The sequence below is a fragment of the Pseudophryne corroboree genome, chromosome 3 (genome assembly GCF_028390025.1).
Source record: "Pseudophryne corroboree isolate aPseCor3 chromosome 3, aPseCor3.hap2, whole genome shotgun sequence".
Taxonomy (NCBI): Eukaryota; Metazoa; Chordata; class Amphibia; order Anura; family Myobatrachidae; genus Pseudophryne; species Pseudophryne corroboree.
In genome coordinates, this window is record NC_086446.1 from 213090613 (window position 1) to 213106332 (window position 15720).

The window sequence follows — 15720 nt, forward strand, 5'->3', positions numbered from 1 at the left end:
TTTATACTAGTAGTTTAGCAGTCTGCTGTCCGTGTCCACCAGGTCCATTATACTGTATATAGCAGTATGGTAGGCCACTGCTGTACCTACCTCTGTGTCGTCACTCGTCATCCATAAAGTATACTATCCATCCATCTACATTGTATACCTGTGGTGGCTTTTTTTTTATACTAGTAGTTTAGCAGTCTGCTGACAGTGTCCACCAGGTCCATTATACTGTATATAGCAGTACGGTAGGCCACTGCTGTACCTACCTCTGTGTCGTCACTCGTCATCCATTAAGTATACTATCCATCCATCTACATTGTATACCTGTGGTGGCTTTTTTTTATACTAGTAGATTAGCAGTCTGCTGACAGTGTCCACCAGGTCCATTATACTGTATATAGCAGTACGGTAGGCCACTGCTGTACCTACCTCTGTGTTGTCACTCGTCATCCATTAAGTATACTATCCATCCATCTACATTGTATACCTGTGGTGGCTTTTTTTTTTATACTAGTAGTTTAGCAGTCTGCTGACAGTGTCCACCAGGTCCATTATACTGTATATAGCAGTACGGTAGGCCACTGCTGTACCTACCTCTGTGTCGTCACTCGTCATCCATTAAGTATACTATCCATCCATCTACATTGTATACCTGTGGTGGCTTTTTTTTTATACTAGTAGTTTAGCAGTCTGCTGACAGTGTCCACCAGGTCCATTATACTGTATATAGCAGTACGGTAGGCCACTGCTGTACCTACCTCTGTGTCGTCACTCGTCATCCATAAAGTATACTATCCATCCATCTACATTGTATACCTGTGGTGCCTTTTAGTTGTGCGCATTAAAATATGGAGAACAAAAATGTGGAGGTTAAAAAAATAGGGAAAGATCAAGATCCACTTCCACCTCGTGCTGAAGCTGCTGCCACTAGTCATGGCCGAGACGATGAAATGCCATCAACGTCGTCTGCCAAGGCCGATGCCCAATGTCATAGTACAGAGCATGTAAAATCCAAAACACAAAAGATCAGTAAAATGCCTCAAAAATCAAAATTAAAAGCTTCTGAGGAGAAGCGTAAACTTGCCAATATGCCATTTACGACACGGAGTGGCAAGGAACGGCTGAGGCCCTGGCCTATGTTAATGGCTAGTGGTTCAGCTTCACATGAGGATGGAAGCACTCCTCTCGCTAGAAAAAAGAGAAGACTTAAGCTGGCAAAAGCACAGCAAAGAACTGTGCGTTCTTCGAAATCACAAATCCCCAAGGAGAGTCCAATTGTGTCAGTTGCGATGCCTGACCTTCCCAACACTGGACGGGAAGAGCTTGCGCCTTCCACCATTTGCACGCCCCCTGCAAGTGCTGGAAGGAGCACCCGCAGTCCAGTTCCTGATAGTCAAATTGAAAATGTCAGTGTTGAAGTACACCAGGATGAGGATATGGGTGTTGCTGGCGCTGGGGAGGAAATTGACAAGGAGGATTCTGATGGTGAGGTGGTTTGTTTAAGTCAGGCACCCGGGGAGACACCTGTTGTCCGTGGGAGGAATATGGCCATTGACATGCCTGGTCAAAATACAAAAAAAAATCAGCTCTTCGGTGTGGAATTATTTCAACACAAATGCGGAGAACAGGTGTCAAGCCGTGTGTTGCCTTTGTCAAGCTGTAATAAGTAGGGGTAAGGACGTTAACCACCTCGGAACATCCTCCCTTATATGTCACCTGCAGCGCATTCATCATAAGTCAGTGACAAGTTCAAAAACTTTGGGCGACAGCGGAAGCAGTCCACTGACCAGTAAATCCCTTCCTCTTGTAACCAAGCTCCTGCAAACCACACCACCAACTCCCTCAGTGTCAATTTCCTCCTTACCCAGGAAAGCCAATAGTCCTGCAGGCCATGTCACTGGCAAGTCTGACGAGTCCTCTCCTGCCTGGGATTCCTCCGATGCATCCTTGAGTGTAACGCCTACTGCTACTGGCGCTGTTGTTGTTGCTGCTGGGAGTCGATCGTCATCCCAGAGGGGAAGTCGGAAGACCACTTGTACTACTTCCAGTAAGCAATTGACTGTACAACAGTCCTTTGCGAGGAAGATGAAAAATCACAGCAGTCATCCTGCTGCAAAGCAGATAACTCAGGCCTTGGCAGCCTGGGCGGTGAGAAACGTGGTTCCGGTATCCATCGTTAATTCAGAGGCAACTATAGACTTGATTGAGGTACTGTGTCCCCGGTACCAAATACCATCTAGGTTCCATTTCTCTAGGCAGGTGATACCGAAAATGTACACAGACCTCAGAAAAAGACTCACCAGTGTCCTAAAAAATGCAGTTGTACCCAATGTCCACTTAACCACAGACATGTGGAGCAGGGCAGACTCAGGACTATATGACTGTGACAGCCCACTGGGTAGATGTATTGCCTCCTTCTGCAAGAACAGCAGCGGCGGCACCAGTAGCAGCATCTCGCAAACGCCAACTCGTTCCTAGGCAGGCTACGCTTTGTATCAACACTTTCCAGAATACGCACACAGCTGAAAACCTCTTACGGCAACTGAGGAAGATCATCGCAGAATGGCTTACCCCAATTGGACTCTCCTGGGGATTTGTGACATCGGACAACGCCAGCAATATTGTGCGTGCATTACATCTGGGCAAATTCCAGCACGTCCCATGTTTTGCACATACCTTGAATTTGGTGGTGCAGAATTATTTAAAAAAACGACAGGGGCGTGCAAGAGATGCTGTCGGTGGCCCGAAGAATTGCGGGCCACTTTCGACGTTCAGGCACCGCGTACAGAAGACTGGAGCACCACCAAAAATACCTGAACCTGCCCTGCCATCATCTGAAGCAAGAGGTGGTAACGAGGTGGAATTCAACCCTCTATATGCTTAAGAGGATGGAGGAGCAGCAAAAGACCATTCAAGCCTATACATCTGGCCACGATATAGGCAAAGGAGGTGGAATGCACCTGTCTCAAGCGCAGTGGAGAATGATTTCAACGTTGTGCAAGGTTCTGCAACCCTTTGAACTTGCCACACGTGAAGTCAGTTCAGACACTGCCAGCCTGAGTCAGGTCATTCCCCTCATCAGGCTTTTGCAGAAGAAGCTGGAGACATTAAAGGAGGAGCTAAAACAGAGCGATTCCGCTAGGCATGTGGGACTTGTGGATGGAGCCCTTCATTCGCTTAACCAGGATTCACGGGTCGTCAATCTGTTGAAATCAGAGCACTACATTTTGGCCACCGTGCTCGATCCTAGATTTAAAACCTACGTTGTATCTCTCTTTCCGGCAGACACAAGTCTGCAGGGGTTCAAAGACCTGCTGGTGAGAAAATTGTCAAGTCAAGCGGAACGTGACCCGTCAACAGCTCCTCCTTCACATTCTCCCGCAACTGGTGGTGCGAGGAAAAGGCTAAGAATTCCGAGCCCACCCGCTGGCGGTGATGCAGGGCAGTCTGGAGCGAGTGCTGACATCTGGTCCGGACTGAAGGACCTGCCAACGATTACTGACATGTCGTCTACTGTCACTGCATATGATTCTCTCACCATTGAAAGAATGGTGGAGGATTATATGAGTGACCGCATCCAAGTAGGCACGTCAGACAGTCCGTACGTATACTGGCAGGAAAAAGAGGCAATTTGGAGGCCCTTGCAGAAACTGGCTTTATTCTACCTAAGTTTCCCTCCCTCCAGTGTGTACTCCGAAAGAGTGTTTAGTGCAGCCGCTCACCTTGTCAGCAATCAGCGTCCGAGGTTACTTCCAGAAAATGTGGAGAAGATGATGTTCATTAAAATGAATTATAATCAATTCCTCCGTGGAGACATTCACCAGCAGCAATTGCCTCCAGAAAGTACACGGGGACCTGAGATGGTGGATTCCAGTGGGGACGAATTAATAATCTGTGAGGAGGGGGATGTACACAGTGAAAGGGGTGATGAATTGGACGATGATGATGAGGTGGACATCTTGCCTCTGTAGAGCCAGTTTGTGCAAGGAGAGATTGATTGCTTCTTTTTTGGTGGGGGCCCAAACCAACCAGTCATTTCAGTAACAGTCGGGTGGCAGACCATGTCGCTGAAATGATGGGTTCGTTAAAGTGTGCATGTCCTGTTTTATACAACATAAGGGTGGGTGGGAGGGCCCAAGGACAATTCCATCTTGCACCTCTTTTTTCTTTCATTTTTCTTTGCATCGTGTGCTGTTTGGGGAGTATTTTTTTGAAGGGCCATCCTGCCTGACACTGCAGTGTCACTCCTAGATGGGCCAGGTGTTTGTGTCGGCCACTTGTGTCGCTTAGCTTAGTCACACAGCAACCTTGGTGCGCCTCTTTTTTTCTTTGCATCATGTGCTGTTTGGGGACTATTTTTTTCAAGTGCCATCCTGTCTGACACTGCAGTGCCACTCCTAGATGGGCCAGGTGTTTGTGTCGGCCACTAGGGTCGCTTAGCTTAGTCACACAGCTACCTCATTGCGCCTCTTTTTTTCTTTGCATCATGTGCTGTTTGGGGACTTTTTTTTTCAAGTGCCATCCTGTCTGACACTGCAGTGCCACTCCTAGATGGGCCAGGTGTTTGTGTCAGCCACTAGGGTCGCTTAGCTTAGTCACACAGCTACCTCATTGCACCTCTTTTTTTCTTTGCATCATGTGCTGTTTGGGGACTATTTTTTTCAAGTGCCATCCTGTCTGACACTGCAGTGCCACTCCTAGATGGGCCAGGTGTTTGTGTCGGCCACTAGGGTCGCTTAGCTTAGTCACACAGCTACCTCATTGCGCCTCTTTTTTTCTTTGCATCATGTGCTGTTTGGGGACTATTTTTTTCAAGTGCCATCCTGTCTGACACTGCAGTGCCACTCCTAGATGGGCCAGGTGTTTGTGTCGGCCACTAGGGTCGCTTAGCTTAGTCACACAGCTACCTCATTGCGCCTCTTTTTTTCTATGCATCATGTGCTGTTTGGGGACTTTTTTTTTCAAGTGCCATCCTGTCTGACACTGCAGTGCCACTCCTAGATGGGCCAGGTGTTTGTGTCAGCCACTAGGGTCGCTTAGCTTAGTCACACAGCTACCTCATTGCACCTCTTTTTTTCTTTGCATCATGTGCTGTTTGGGGACTATTTTTTTCAAGTGCCATCCTGTCTGACACTGCAGTGCCACTCCTAGATGGGCCAGGTGTTTGTGTCGGCCACTAGGGTCGCTTAGCTTAGTCACACAGCTACCTCATTGCGCCTCTTTTTTTCTTTGCATCATGTGCTGTTTGGGGACTATTTTTTTCAAGTGCCATCCTGTCTGACACTGCAGTGCCACTCCTAGATGGGCCAGGTGTTTGTGTCGGCCACTAGGGTCGCTTAGCTTAGTCACACAGCTACCTCATTGCGCCTCTTTTTTTCTTTGCATCATGTGCTGTTTGGGGACTATTTTTTTCAAGTGCCATCCTGTCTGACACTGCAGTGCCACTCCTAGATGGGCCAGGTGTTTGTATCGGCCACTAGGGTCGCTTAGCTTAGTCACACAGCTACCTCATTGCGCCTCTTTTTTTCTTTGCATCATGTGCTGTTTGGGGACTATTTTTTTCAAGTGCCATCCTGTCTGACACTGCAGTGCCACTCCTAGATGGGCCAGGTGTTTGTGTCGGCCACTAGGGTCGCTTAGCTTAGTCACACAGCTACCTCATTGCGCCTCTTTTTTTCTTTGCATCATGTGCTGTTTGGGGACTATTTTTTTCAAGTGCCATCCTGTCTGACACTGCAGTGCCACTCCTAGATGGGCCAGGTGTTTGTGTCGGCCACTAGGGTCGCTTAGCTTAGTCACACAGCTACCTCATTGCGCCTCTTTTTTTCTTTGCATCATGTGCTGTTTGGGGACTATTTTTTTCAAGTGCCATCCTGTCTGACACTGCAGTGCCACTTCTAGATGGGCCAGGTGTTTGTGTCGGCCACTTGTGTCGCTTAGCTTAGCCATCCAGCGACCTCGGTGCAAATTTTAGGACTAAAAATAATATTGTGAGGTGTGAGGTGTTCAGAATAGACTGAAAATGAGTGGAAATTATGGTTATTGAGGTTAATAATACTATGGATTCAAAATGACCCCCAAATTCTATGATTTAAGCTGTTTTTTAGTGTTTTTTGAAAAAAACACCCGAATCCAAAACACACCCGAATCCGACAAAAAATTTCCGGTGAGGTTTTGCCAAAACGTGTCCGAACCCAAAACACGGCCGCGGAACCGAACCCAAAACCAAAACACAAAACCCGAAAAATTTCCGGTGCACATCACTAGTATCTACCATCACCAATATAGGTAATTTATTCACCTGGCCTTATATGTTGAGTAGTGAGTCATGCAACACATTTTTCACCTAGCACACATGCATTTTTTGTCACCAAAACCAATTACAACACCTTTTTGCACAAAGTAGGTGCACCAGGTCGATGTCTTATTTTGGTATTATAACAGTGTAAATCAGACAGCACTAGCATAATACCTTATTGCATCCCAGTGCTTTTTTATTATTTACCCTGTTGTCTTGGAGCCCAGTTTAACCCATTGTGCTCCAGCAGTTCACACTAACATTTCTTGAAACAATGTCTTCTTGCTGTTCATGTGTATATTGCCCGCTGGTTCCAACTTGTATCTTCTGTATTGCATGTATTGTATTGTTTTTCTGTATTTGTATTAGGGATGTATAACCCTCCCACACCCAGCTCCGGCCAAGGCAGTGCGGTTGCCATGGCAACCTCTAGGGTTCAGCTGGATCATGTCATCAATGGGTGTCAACTCTGCATCTCCACCCCCATAGCTGGCCATGCTGACTTGTGAGAGCACATGTCCTCAGGGGTATAAGGTAAGATTTTGTACACTGTGCATTCACTTATGCTTGCAAAAGGAGATTAATTCTCCAAAACGTTGCGCAATAAACTGCATTAATTTGAAATAAACCTTGGAGTGCCATGCTTTGACTTACCTTGCAAGGTTCGATCATCACAGTGTTATATATTTGGCCCTGAAAGATATTGATTTTTTTTAAACCCTGACAGTATTTTAAGTATGATAATAATGGGTATGTGTACCAAGTTTAGTCCAGGTCAGGGCTGTAACTAAGGGGTGGGGTGGGGGCTGGGCGGCTAAGGGGGCATGCGCCCTGGGTGCAGGATTTGAGTGGGCGCCAAGGAGACACCCCGAGAGCAGGTGTTTGTTGTTTTTTTTACCGGCAGTGCTGTGCTGCTCCAGTGAGACAGCAGACAGCATACAGTGCAATGTATCTGACCCACCTGTCTGCCCGCAGCTGGTTCCAATGCTGTGCGGGTGAGCTCCAGTACCAGTGATCTTTCCTATGTCCGCTACTGTCTTAAATTCTCTTATTTGCCATGCAGTGCTGCGACTAGTGTGCGGTGCACCATGCAAGCTATAGAAGCGCACTGTGCTCCCAGTTAGCAGTATCAGCCTCTGCTTTGCCTCCCAAATGGGGGGATTTGATGTAGCTTATACGGGGGTGTAGTGCAATGATGTAGTGTACCATATAGGGCACAGGTTCTCAAACTCTGTCCTCAGGACCCCACACAGTGCATGTTTTCCAGGTCTCCTCACAGAATCACAAGTGAAATAATTAGTTCCACCTGTGGACCTTTTGAAATGTGTCGGTGAGTAATTAATACACCTGTGCACCTGCTGGGTTACCTGCAACACATGCAATGTGTGGGGTCCTGAGGACTGAGTTTGAGAACCACTGATATAGGTATGTAGTGTAGTAATGTATTGTAATATATAGGGCAGGCATTCCCAACCACGGTCCTCAAGGCACACCAACAGTGCAGGTTTTAGTGATATCCAGGCTTCAGCGCAGGTGACTTAATTAGTAGCTCAGTTATTTTGATTTAACCATCTGTGCTGCAGCCTGGATATCACTAAAAACTGCACTGTTGGTGTTCTTGAGGACCGTGGTTGGGAATGCCTGATATAGGGACATGTAGTGCACTGATGTGTTGTAGACTATAAGGGGATGTAGTGTAGTGATGTCATGTAGCATATAGGGTATCAAGTGCAGCGCATAGGGGCATGTAGTGTAGTGATGTAGTTCAGCGTGCAGGGGATGATGTAATATAGTGATGTACTGCAGTGATGAAGTGTTATGATATACAGTAGTGCAATGTATGGGGACACACAAAGGAGCATGTAGTTGAACACGCTGGCAGGGCATGTGGCACATAGGGGAATATTGTCCAGTAGTATCCCCTGTTTTCAAAATTTTTGATAATCTGATTATTTTAGTCTGTTAGGGTTTGTCTATTTTTTTGTTTAGTGTTTATTTTCTGGGAGTGGGGGAGCGCCAAATTAATGCCTTGCCCCGGGTGACGAAAATCCTAGTTTCGGCCCTATCCAGATCCATCAAGCCATGAAGGAGACTATGAATAACAAACCTAAATATCTAATCTATCTAATCTATCTAATCTATCTATCTATCTATCGTGGCAGGGACAACATAGTTCCGCATGGAGTTAATGTGGAACATCAGGATTTCTCAGGTTTAGCAGAGCAGCACCAGGTTTTGCCTCAATCAGTTGTCAACTAGAAGTTAGGCTAATTATTTAACAGCACCTGAAATCTGCCTTTAAGTTTGTGTTCAGTGAACAGAGACATTGCTCCTGATGGCAGGGGAGTGGTATAAAAGATAGATAGTGTCTAGTTAGACAGTCAATAGATAGACACCATATGTTAGACAGACATTAGGTCGACAGGGTCAAAAGGTCGACATGAAAAAGGTAGACAGTACAAAAGGTCGACAGGGTCAAAGGGTCAACAGGGTCAAAAGGTCGACATGAAAATGGTCGACATAAAAAAGGTAGACATCTTGGTTTTTGCATTTTTGTGTTTTGTGTGGATAGTTTCGTCATCTGGGACCCCCAATTGTAGAAAGGCATACCCTCGCTGCACTCGCCACAAGGTTTATAACCAACTCTATGCCGACATGGATAGAGAAGATATGAAATAGTCCAAAAACATGTTAAATAAAAAAAACATGTCTATCTTTTTTTATGTCGACCATTTTCATGTCGACCTTTTGTACTGTCTACCTTTTCATGTCGACCTTTTGACCCTGTCGACCTAATGTCTGTCTAACATATGGTGTCTATCTATCTATTGAGTGTCTAACTAGACACTGTCTATCTAGCAACCGGATACCGATGGCAGTTAGTGCCCAGGTGATAGATGGGAGTATGGTTAGGAGCCATTTGGAATATGTACTGTTTGATTACCAGTACCTGGAATGTTATACTGCTATTTTTAGAACTGCCTGTAAACCTGACCTGCAAAAAACCTGCATATAAGCTGTATACTGTCTAAGGTGAAAATAAAAATTGTTGGGTTTTACTTTTATATGTGATTTCTGTGGGATCAGATCCCTCCAAGGAAGAGGAAAACAAGACCTGCACATTCTACAACTGCAGTAGTAATCTATATCTCCGGCCTTTCTGGGCTGCACAGCTCAAAGTGGAAAAATAGAATTCCGGGGTTTCCAGTTTACCCAGAGGCAGAAGGAAGTCAGAAGCACCTTGAAAGAGATAGGGGTAGAAATGCGTTGGTGTTGGGGAGCAGGCGATCCAGATGGCAGCAGGTGGGAGAGAACTTGGACATTCACTATTTGAACGTGCATTGGCTGGAGTGCCCTGGATTCCTGCTAATACCATACTTACAGTATTTAGAATGGGTTCCACAGTTCTAAACCAGCTGGTAATTGCCTCTTATCTAGCCATTGAGGATACCAGCCATTTATGTGGATACTTGCAAATACTTTAATGCGTTCATGATATTGTTTTCACCATTGTCATATAGCATGCATTTTTTTGCTAAAATACGATTAAATTGCACTCTGTATATAAGGGGTCATTCCGAGTTGTTCGCTCGCAAGCTGTTTTTAGCAGCTTTACACACGCTAAGCCGCCGCCTACTGGGAGTGAATCTTAGCATCTTAAAATTGCGAACGAAAGATTCTCAAAATTGCGATTACACACCTCTTAGCAGTTTCTGAGTAGCTTCAACCTTACTCGGCATCTGCGATCAGTTCAGTGCTTGTCGTTCCTGGTTTGACGTCACAAACACACCCAGCGTTCGCCCAGACACTCCTCCGTTTCTCCAGCCACTCCCGCGTTTTTCGCAGAAACGGTAGCGTTTTTTCAAACACTCCCATAAAACGGCCAGTTTCCGCCCAGTAACACCCACTTCCTGTCAATCACACTACGATCACCAGAACGAAGAAAAAGCCATGAGTAAAATTCCTAACTGCATAGCAAATTTACTTGGCGCAGTCGCACTGCGGACATTGCGCATGCGCACTAAGCGGAAAATCGCTGCGATGCGAAAAAAATGACCGAGCGAACAACTCGGAATGACCCCCATAATTTTCCTCCTTCCACCTGAAATACTGATATGGAGTTGGGGAATTGATTGCACAACAGCCACCTACAATTTGGAGTACACATTGAGATTTTGCCAGCACCAGTTATGTCCTCTCTTTTCCTTTTGGTGTGTAGAAGCAGTAGAGGAGTTTATAACTCCCATACACCCACTACATGATGCACTGATGCCTGCTAGAGGCCAGGTAGTAGGTTGCAGTTTTGTAGTGCCAGGGACTGGATGTTGGCTGTGCCAGGAAGAGCATGGCAGATGGTGGCTGCAGGTCATTGCAGAAAAATGACTGTTGAGCAGAATGCTAAAACATTTTCTTTTCATTTATTCATTTAAAGTTATTTACCTGTGTGACCAGGCCCAAGCCTTTGTATGCTATGTTCAGTGTCTGATGCCAGTAAAGACACTGGCTAGATGTAATAGGTGCGATTTTTTTTTTAGGTGTCTAAAAAAAATCACACCAAATCGCACGTTTGTAACTTAGATTTTTTTACTAAAGAGAACAGATTTAATAGGGTGCAAATTTTAAGGTTAAAACGGAATTTGCATGCAATTATTGGCGATTTTTAGTAATAAAAACATGCAGTTTTTAGGTCATGTTTTTATTGCTTTGTCAGAAGCATGCACAGATCAGTGAGATCCGTGCATGCTTCTGGCTGTGAAAGTAAAGAAAGAGTTAATAAAAAAACAAAACAACAACAACGTGCAGGTCTCCCCCAAAAAGCAAAACCAGCCCCGGGCTCTTTGAGCCGATTCTGGTTGCAAAATACAGGGAAAAAATGTTTTGGGGTTCCCCATATTTAAACATCCAGCACCGGGCTCTTGGACCGGTCCTAGTTCCAAAAATACAGGGGCAAAAGAAGTAGGGGTCCCCCATATTTTTGAAACCAGCAGCGGGCTCCACTAGCCAGGGAGGAGGGACAATTTTATATAGGTCCCTGCGGCCTCTGCATCAGTCCCCCAACTAGTCACTCCTGGCTGGGGTTCCCTGGGAAAGTGGAGACCCCTAAAAAAAGGGGCCCCCCTCCAGGCACCCAATGGCCAGAGATGAAGCCTGGGGCTGTCCCCTCTATACGTGGGCTGTGGATGGAGGGTTGATATCTGTGAAAGTGTTAAAATGAATATTGTCATACCCCCAAAAAGACAAGAGACACACCGTGAAAGTAAATTTACACACACACACACACACTCACATATACAGTACTTACCTAGTGTCCTACACAGCACCCCGGCCCCCTTGTACAATAGAATCCATATGGGTACCTGTAAAACATAAACCCAATATACTCACCTGGCATCCATGTGTTAAAAAACCCCCCGCAAAAAACCTGAACCCTTGCACTAAAGGGGATCCATGTTTACATATGGATCCCCTTTCCCCTAATGCTGGGACCCTCTGTGACTCCTATCACTAGAGGACCCGGCAGCCAATCAGGGAGCACCACATCATAGCGTCCTGGCCTATCATTCGATTCATAGCGCATAGGCTTTAATGGAGGATCGCTGTCCTTATTATAGTCAATGGTGGTAAAATTGCTGTCTTCGGCTAACCGCAAGGTTAATTGAGGTCCACTTGTGACTGAGTGGGTGTAACTAGGCAGGAATGGAATGTTTGCATATATAGGGGTCTATTCAATTAATCTGACATGTCAGAAAAACGTCTTTTTCCGACTTTTTTAGGTCAAATCTGGATTCAACCTATTCAAGTCTTTGGTGTTTTTCCAAAACATGAATCAGCTGATTAGCCAAGGATTTACGTATTTTGTCAAATTTGCGGGCATTTTTCGACAGATTTTTGGCCTGTTTTCGAAAGTGCTGATTTGACTTTAAAAAAAGTTAGGATTGGCATAGTTGAAAATAGGCAAAACCTGTCGGAAATGCCTGCAAATTGAGAGGATCCAACACTAATTGAATACACCCCATAGTAGGATTAGTTTGTCATGAGCGTGTTGATGGAATTACAGGCTATTCAGAGTTGGACATTTACAGAGATTCATCAAAGCTCTTGCACAAAGCATAAGGCAGGTGAAAATGTGTGGTGGTGATGATGATAGACTACTGCACTAGAGAATGGGATGGGAGCACTGCAGTCACATATATCCACATGTACAGTATTTCTACCAGGGTTTAAAGTGGTCCTGGAGAGGTGGTGGAACTCATTTACCACACCACCTCCCCTTACACACACACACACACACACACACACACACACACACACACACACACACACACACACACACACACACACACACACACACACACCTAGTATTTTTGGCACCCCCTCCAAACTAAAAATGAGTGCCCTACTTCCCATACTTTATAGATAGATTTATATTGATCTCACAAAGAAGCAGCAGGGTCACATATTAGTACCCCCTGATTCATATTTCACCACTGAATAAAGTCCCTTTATTCAGGTTACATCACTCAGTAGTGCCCTTTATTCACATTGCACTACACAATGGTATCCTCTATACATGTTATGCCACAAAGTAGTGCCCCTTAGATACAATACCCACAGTAGTGACCCTTATACACAATTCCCACAGTAGTAATGCCATTTTCACATAATGACTACAGTTGTAGTGCCCCTTACACACTGCCCACAATAGTAGTGGCCCTTACACAAAATGACCACAGTAGTGCTGTTTATACACATAATGCCCACAGTAGTGCTGCTTACTCACATCGCCGCCTCTGTCACTCCAGTAGCTCACCGCCTGTGTCCCTCTAGCAGCTCCATTCCCTGTATCCCTCCAGCAGCTTCCCCACCTCTCTTGTCCCTCCAGCCCCCTCTCATCTTGTCTTCAAGACGTACAGAGCCTGCTCCTCTTTATGGCTCATTTTCACTTCAGCAGCGGTGACAGCATGACATCACATACGTTGTGCCCGAAAATAATCCACTGGGACCTGAGGAGGGGATGAATGCTGTCCAACAGGTACAGAGCGTGTGAATACCAGGAGGGGTGAGCTGCATATGTAGGATGACCATGGAGCCACCAGGACCTGAGGAAGGAGGAGGTGGCTGAAGCTCATCAGTGACACTAGCGCCGCCTGCATCATCTATGTAGGTGATGGGGCAGGTTTTTCTATTGGAATTACTATGAAGGAAAATGGAGGTTATGGAACTAGTTCCCCTTACCATTACAGGTGGTGGAACTCGGTTCCACCTCATTCCCGCCCACTTTAACCCCTGATTTCTACTATAGCAACAATTGAGTATATGCAGCTTTGAATCATGCCCACAGTATATAATAATGACAATACATAAATGTAGAGGTGTATAGCACAAAAGTGCAAAGCAGCAGAGCATCTAGTTCATACCCTGAAAGGCGCACGCTCACTCTTCTCTACTTCTGCCATTGGATGTTAAGAAATTCTGCTCCTTTGTAAATGCCAAAGTAGTGCTCCTTAAGCTTATTTGCTACTGATGAAAATCTAGGCACAGCAATGCAATCTGGGATGAATGGCACCATTAGATATGATTATGCCTTGAAAGCTGTATACCTTGGGACCTCATCGTACCTTTTTTTAAATTAAATACATGACAGCTCAGAAAGGGAACTGTTGGACATATGTGTACAGGCTAGAGGATGTACACACCTGTAGATGCCTTACAACTACTAACAGCCCAGTTACTTAAACAGTGGAGTGCTCATATTGAAGAAAAAGCAGGTACAGCTGTACTCGCTGTTATACACACTGGTGACTAAAACAGCAAGTAAATCAAGTCTTACTAGAGCTAAGTAGGAGGTTACTGTGGCTATCTCACACAGTCTCAAGATGGCTCCATACATGCTCAATAGTAGCCCTGGTGCCAATCTTGGTATAGATCAGTGATGGCTAACCTTGACACTCCAGCTGTTGTTGAACTACACATCCCAGCATGCTCTGCATCAGTTTTAGCATGGCCAAATAGCAAAACTGTAGCAGGGCATGCTGGGATGTGTAGTTCAACAACAGCTGGAGTGTCAAGGTTAGCCATCACTGGTATAGATAATGATGCTTCCCTAGAGGAGCAGCAACACTTCAGCTTCAACAGGAAGCACAATAATTGTGCAAGTAGCACAATAATTAATAACAATTATTTGCAATTCACATCAATATCAATTGGGGCATATTAATTCATGTAATTCACTTGTTGAGTAGTAACTTTGAATATCATGCACCAATCACCAGTTTCTTTTTACTGTAGGACTTGAAATGTATCTCATGAGTCACTGCAAGGCTGTGTGTTTAAATAATTGTACATATGTTCAAACTTTGGTGTTCCAGGATTGGGATAGGGAGTGTGGCCAAGGATGCATGGTCACATCATGATGGAGGCATTAGTCTGACCTTTAACCTCTTTCCCTCCAAACACCAATTCATCTTTAACACTGCTCTCCTAGATTTTTTTTTACTTTTTTTACATATAAGATAAAGCTGATTAGGATGGAGAGAGAGAGAGAGCCCCCAAATTGGGACTGTTCCACATTTATTGTGACTATTGGAAGATTTTACTCAGTGGGGAGATGTATCAAATGATGTATCAAATCTTTAAAAGAGATAAAGTAGAGAAGCAGTCCATAGCAATCAATAAACTTCTCTCATTTTATAGAATGTGGTAGATAAATGATAGCTAAAAGCTAATTGGTTTCAGTAGGCAACTTCTCCATTGCATCTTTTTCAAAGGTTTGATACAAGTCCCCCATACAGTATATCTAAGATAAATATATGTAGTATAATCTACTAGTCTCTATTGTTTACAGTCATATTTATATTTAACTTTTACATACTGTAAGTTGTTTCTTTTCTTATATTCTAACTGACATGTCAGTTTACTTCTACCAAGTAATAGATATCTTATTTTTTTTCAAACTCATCTCATTTGAAATGCATTAACTGTTTCCATAGCAATACAGAGATTGAGTAGACATACGTTAGGCAAATTACTTAACTCACTTGTATTAAGATTTATGATATATATTATTTAAGGATCATTTGTATGGATGGATTTGTTATGCAGTGGAATTATTAGAAGATAGGCACCCATAGCCTCTCTAACACCTTGCGGCAATCAGCAGTCTTCACTGAACCAATACCAGAACATCGTTCTTTGTGATTAATAATACATTTTTGTTCTGTGCCATTACACACAATTGTCAGTAAATCCCCTGGATTTACTATCCTGTAATATCACTTTTCATTTTGGACACAATTATATTTGCTCATTTAGGTCTTCATTTAGAGTTAGGAGCGGGTCCAGCTAAATTATACAAATTTGCACCTGAACAAAACATGGTACAATGCAAAAGGGTGTAATGTAATTTTAGATTTATAAGCAGAGTAAATACTGAT

The 15720-nt window shown here is 44.5% G+C and overlaps 1 long non-coding RNA gene across 2 annotated transcripts in view; it reads left to right on the plus strand.

The window, feature by feature from the left end:
• The window catches only part of LOC135057603 (uncharacterized), a 240579-nt gene that overhangs the window by 51777 nt on the left and 173082 nt on the right, over window positions 1-15720 (plus strand). For both annotated transcript variants that reach the window (XR_010244235.1, XR_010244234.1), the window contains exon 2: window positions 6656-6820. This is a non-coding gene — a long non-coding RNA (uncharacterized LOC135057603). The remainder of the gene's footprint in view (window positions 1-6655; window positions 6821-15720) is intronic.